Below are 5612 nucleotides of genomic sequence, written 5' to 3'. Positions count from 1 at the left end.
GGACCCCGCTGACGCAAGGAGACGCCGGAACGCCTCTCGATCTTCCTGCTGGGCCAGCACCAGGGCTTCAAAGCGGCGCTCCTGCTCCTTTCGGAGCGTGACAAGTGCCTGGTGCTGGCTCTGCTGAGCCGTGGCGAGGGCGTGGACCAAGTCCGCGAACGGGGAGGATTCCATGGGGCTGCTGTGTTGGTGCTCCACCTTAATCCCGGGTTTTGGCACCACTGTAGCGTGTATCGAGTGTGGGTGGAGCACAGAGGACAGCAGGACAACGTTTGGAGGCAGACAAGGCGATTTATTTTTACAACTTTTCAGTTTAAGTAATCGCATCCATTCACACACACACTCGTCTGGTCCCGGGTTGCGCTCCCTCTCCTCTCTCTCTGCCTTCTTAAATAGGGAGCGGTTACTGGGAAAACACACACAAACACAGGTTAATTACAGTCAGGTGAAGCGATTCTGCCACTCACCTTCCCTGGCTCCACCCTCCTGTCACAGACCGGCGCTTGACCACACCCCCGCTGCCACAGTGTGTGAATAAGCATACCATTGTAATGGCGCTATGGGTGTCAATTAATAAACAGTCAAGCAAAATAAGGCAATCACAAAGTCATCAGTAATTAATTTTATGTTTACCAAGCCAGGTGTATCCAAGAACCTGGGAAAGAGATCCAGGACAGAAGAAGCAGTATCTGGGTCGTGAACCACCTTTTGCCTGTGCTGGAATGTTGCCTTCATCTTATTTTTGACAAGGGTCGTATCACTTGAGTGTATCATGACCGATATGGCTTCCCTGCATTCATCACCGGTCAACTGCTTCTCATCTGAACAGATACTGCGTGGAGTCTTGGGGCCCTCTTGGAAAGTGGTCCTGGATTTCTTGCTGTCTTGAGCAGAGTTCCGCTGAACAGTTTTCAGCCTCCACGCTAGGTAGCCGGAACCACTCTGGTGATCATAGAAATGTTCCTGTTGATAAAGAAAAACACATTGACTCACATCAACTGAGGAAAAACTCCAGGAAAACCCTTTCACAGGGAAAAAATTGGAGAAACCTCATGGTGAGCAACAGAGGAGGGATCCCTTCCCAGGGGCGTGTCTAGGATTTTTTTCTTGGGGGGGCCAAATAGGGTCACAATCTGTAGAGGGGTGGCATATTGTATTGTAGGGGTGTAACGATACACAAAAATCACGATTACCTCGGTTTTGGGGTCACGATTCGTTTCGGTACAGTATAGGAATAACATGTTAAACCATTTGCTTGCTCAGCACGTTGTTTATTAAACCAAAACTCTGTCACACATGATCACAGTAGCACAAATCACGGACAAGTTTCCTCATGAATATTTAAAATCCTTCCCTAACCACCCCAATCATGAATGAGTACCCTCTTGAATATTAAAGAGCCACTGCACATGTAGTGGCAGCATGCAATCATGGCCTATGTAAACTGACTGTAGGCTCCTGTTCGATACAGCACTGTATTGAACCCAACGTTCGATTTCGAGTGGTTCGGTAAATGTACTTGTACCTTTACACCCCTATTGTATTGACATAAAATGGTTTAAAGTGTCCTATGACAGCCTCTGATTTTAGGTGATGACAATAATAACCAGTAGACTACATTATAAGTAATATGACTTTATTGATGATTAATTAGTGAGATAATTATAACTGAGTTTAACACATTTAAGCACAATTTTACAAAAAAAAAAAATAGAGTAAGTACTATTGGCCCAGATCAATGAAAAGATTAAACTAGCCAATAATATATAAAATAGCAAAAGTAGCTCAACCATCTAGGCCTACATGAATTGCAAGTGTTGTGAGCTAATCCTGGGTCATCTATTAAATAATGCACCAAACTGCTTCATCCATATTTTTTGTACAAGTTTTCCTTAATCTTCAAGCAAAACTAGAAGTTAAATACCTGATGACTGGGACGATGTAGGGAGCAGAGAATGTGGAGCCTCGCCTGTGTCGCTGCCACTGCAACTTCCACATACAGACTCTTGTGGATCCTCATCTGAGTGGTTGTCTCCCTCACTGGGGAGAATCTCTGACCACACAAAGAAATATTCCATTAATGCATAAACATAAGGCATATATTTCAACTTGTTGTCTTATGGTTAAGTACACATTTAGCACTATTAATTTTATGATTTATTTACCTGCTGAATGCTGTCCTGAAGATGATGTCTTAGCCTCACTGTCTCCTGCAGCTGATCTTTTTTTCTTATTTACAATAAAGAAAGTCTCAATGTTTTGAGATCTCTTCATCGTTCCCGCTATTACTACCTTCTTTCCCTAGTCTGCCCCTGAGAAAATAAGTAAAGCCATAATGCTCAGTTAGGCATTTATCATGTTTGATAGGCCATTAGTGATCATACTGCTAATAATACAAATACATAGATACATAGTACATTAGTACAAGTACATATTGATTTTGTGTTCCATACTTTGAACACTCAAACATTTCTCTCTCAATAAGAAAACTACATCTCCCAAAATGCCTTGGGACCATCCCATAGGCCTACATTCAACGTTGGATGAAGACATTTTATATTGGACATCCATTTAACATACAAGCGAGATCTGTCAGAAAAAATAACTTGTTTTTTGTCAAACCAACTTTGAAACAGACAAATATCCTCATGTGCCACAATCCTCATGTGTCACATTTTTTCAGATGTAGGTCTATCACGTTTCTATTTTGAATATTTACTTAAATAAATGTCCAATATAAAACTGACTTTACCCAAGCCGACAATAAGCACGAAGTAGGAGGACAGGAAATGATGCTTAGTTGGGGGAAGTATTTTCACAACATAGACACTGATGAGTGATTGATGTAGCCTATCAAGATTAAACAAACACAAATTCTCATGGCATGGCATTAAGTTCACAAGTTAGTTTTATGTCCCCATAACTTCGCCATTTTGTTAACTTTTTACTTAGGTTGACGGCTACAGTAGCCTACAGTTTAGATCGCATGGCAATTTGATCGGAGCACATCTTTGCCCAGCAACACAACCCAGAGGATGCAAAGATGGAGATATGACGACATGAGATGGCAAACTACATGGTGCATACAACAATTTAGACAAAGACATTCAGCCTCAACGCGATGGGGTGATATTTTTTGACGAGGCTACTGTCTGCATGTGGGGCTGCGTGTTTTTTTTTTTCCCCTCGAGGGACGTAGCCTAGTTCAGGCGGCTGCTCAGGACACCGACCTGACTCAAGTCAAATCTATCAGGCTGTGTTAGAGGTGTGCCAAAGGGAAGTTTGTTTATGCGCGAAAAAGTTACTGTACTTAGATCCTCTTTGCACGAATTCATTCCTGGAGAAAAATGAGAATGAATGGGCTGAATTCGGTACTCGCACATGTGCGACCTTTCTATTTTCCTGCTCGAACCGTCTTTTTTGGGACCCATACGCGAGTACATAACTGCACAGCTAAATGCTGATAACATACTGTCGAGCTAATGTTGCTAACGTTAGCTCCTTAACTTCAGCTACACAAATGTTACCTAATCACCTGCGAAATTCCCAATACATTCAACACTAACATTCACACTTTTTTCACACTTTGGACATTCTCACTTACCTTAATTAATCTTTGTGTTTAACCACCGCAGTGGTGGTGTTCTCAGGAACCATACCAGCTTGATGAACATGAAAGAGGTCCAACTTCTTCTGTTGTGATTGGATGAAATTGACGTTCTTCCTGTGTGGCCAATAACCTATTCGCAAAAGCAGTTATACTGTTGCGTACAAAATAATTAAAAATAATATTGCCCAACATCAAAACACTTTTAAATTGTACTTTTATACATATGCGTGGAAAAATAAATTTTGCAATTAATTAAACCCTCCTTTTTTCTCCCTTACTGAGGTGGGGAGGGGGGTCCACTTAGGGTGGCCAACCAAATTTCAGGGGTAGCCAATGCCACCCCCGGCCACCCCGGTGGCCACGCCCCTGTCCCTCACCCAGGACTGGCAGACTTGCAAGAGATGTTATTTAGAGACAAAAACAGTTTACAACACAGAATATATGGGGATGCATTGCTGTTTATACTCACATAGCCATTCTTAGAATCCGGGTCCTTCAATTTAGGGAACAGTGTTGTAATCCCAAGTGCATAGAGGATCCGCACATTCACCGGAGGGACCCTCCTGAAAAGAGAGATCATTCCTCCAAAAACTGCAAATTTCATTTATGTGCACTTGGGTTATTATAGTTAACTAACACTAAAACTAGCAGTGAAAAAAATAATTTAGTAAGCAAAAAATAAAAATGATTTTATATTATAAATATTTTATATTTATAACTAAATAAAAACTACAATAATAATACAAAAACTAAAACTAAAGTGAATGTCAGATAACATCAGCTTAGTTGTAGTTAGAGATGCTATAGTCGCAGGAAGAAAAGGCCACAGCTCAATATGGTACAACTTAGAGTACAACCCACAGGTAGATAAGAGTGAATGGAAATGTGATGAGGACTGATGGGAACATTATGGGATGCAAGTAAAAGGGAAAAAGTTAATCTTCAGAGGTCTCACATAGGCTTTCTCCTAAAACCTGAAAAACTAAAAAAGAAAGAAAATAAAAATAAATAAACCAAATAAAAACTAGTCATTTCCTGAAAATAAAAACTAAACTAAAACTGCTTCATCACTTATTGAGCGAACTTAAACTGAACTGAAACAAAAAACGCAAATTGAATAGCTAAATAAAAATCAAAACTAATGAAAAATTTAAAACTATAATAACCTTGATGTGCACATGGGTGTGGGTGAAGACATAATCGGCAGCGACTTTTGGAGGTGAAAAAAAAAAACAAGAAAAAACCCCACAACCTGTCACTGCAAGTGCATTCACTTACCCATGGCTCTCCACAATATCTGCCACAAGAATGTTTACCATCTTCCTCCTTGTAACATCACTGATGGCGCTTGTTTTCTCGTACTCTTTGAATATTTCTTTTCCACCAGGCTTTGAATACAGAGCGACTCTAACATTCTGAAACGACAATTGCATAACATTCACACTGCAGGTACAGTAGGTATTTCAGCCTGTGCCCTGGGCTGATGTAACAGTTGGTTAGGGGGTGCATGATAAATGAGAATTAGCTAACATAACGGAGCTCTGGGAGCTCTCATTCTGATACTGAAGCTGCAGTACTAACATAGTTATTGTGAAATTTTAATGTACGGTTTGACACCGGTCTAATTGACATCAGGGTCAATATCAGGTGGTTAACTTACATCTCTTGCAATGTTGCTATCCAGGGGTCCTTCAACCAGCTGTCTTTTCCGAGCTTTGGTAGATTCCAGTATCAGCGTTGAGTCAGAACCTGATGATGACCCTTGGGATGCACATGATGGTGATGGTGATGGTGACCAGTCTGATAAAGATGAGCCCTCTGAGAACTCCACCTCGGCATTGCTACCTAAGAAAACACACAGCCTGGCATTGTAAATGTCTCAAGTGACCACGAGAGGAAACGAGTTACAGCTCAATTTATCTTTTGTCGAAAACAGACTCAAATTCTTAAAAATTAAAAATATAAGCCTGCAATCCCTTACCATCACATTCTTCGGCCTTGA

At 41.1% G+C, this 5612-nt stretch overlaps 1 long non-coding RNA gene across 1 annotated transcript; it reads right to left on the bottom strand.

Moving 5' to 3' along the window:
- Positions 1-1929: 1929 nt before the first annotated feature.
- LOC132888996 (uncharacterized) lies at positions 1930-3716 on the bottom strand. Its single transcript, XR_009654989.1, has 3 exons — positions 3605-3716; positions 2166-2312; positions 1930-2053 (listed from the first exon to the last, which is right to left on the bottom strand). It is a non-coding gene; the product is annotated as an uncharacterized LOC132888996 (long non-coding RNA).
- Positions 3717-5612: the final 1896 nt, after the last annotated feature.

This window comes from Neoarius graeffei, chromosome 1 (genome assembly GCF_027579695.1).
Source record: "Neoarius graeffei isolate fNeoGra1 chromosome 1, fNeoGra1.pri, whole genome shotgun sequence".
Lineage (NCBI taxonomy): Eukaryota > Metazoa > Chordata > Actinopteri > Siluriformes > Ariidae > Neoarius > Neoarius graeffei.
The sequence above is the reverse complement of the archived record's forward strand: the minus strand, read 5'-3'. Positions and strand labels throughout refer to the sequence as shown.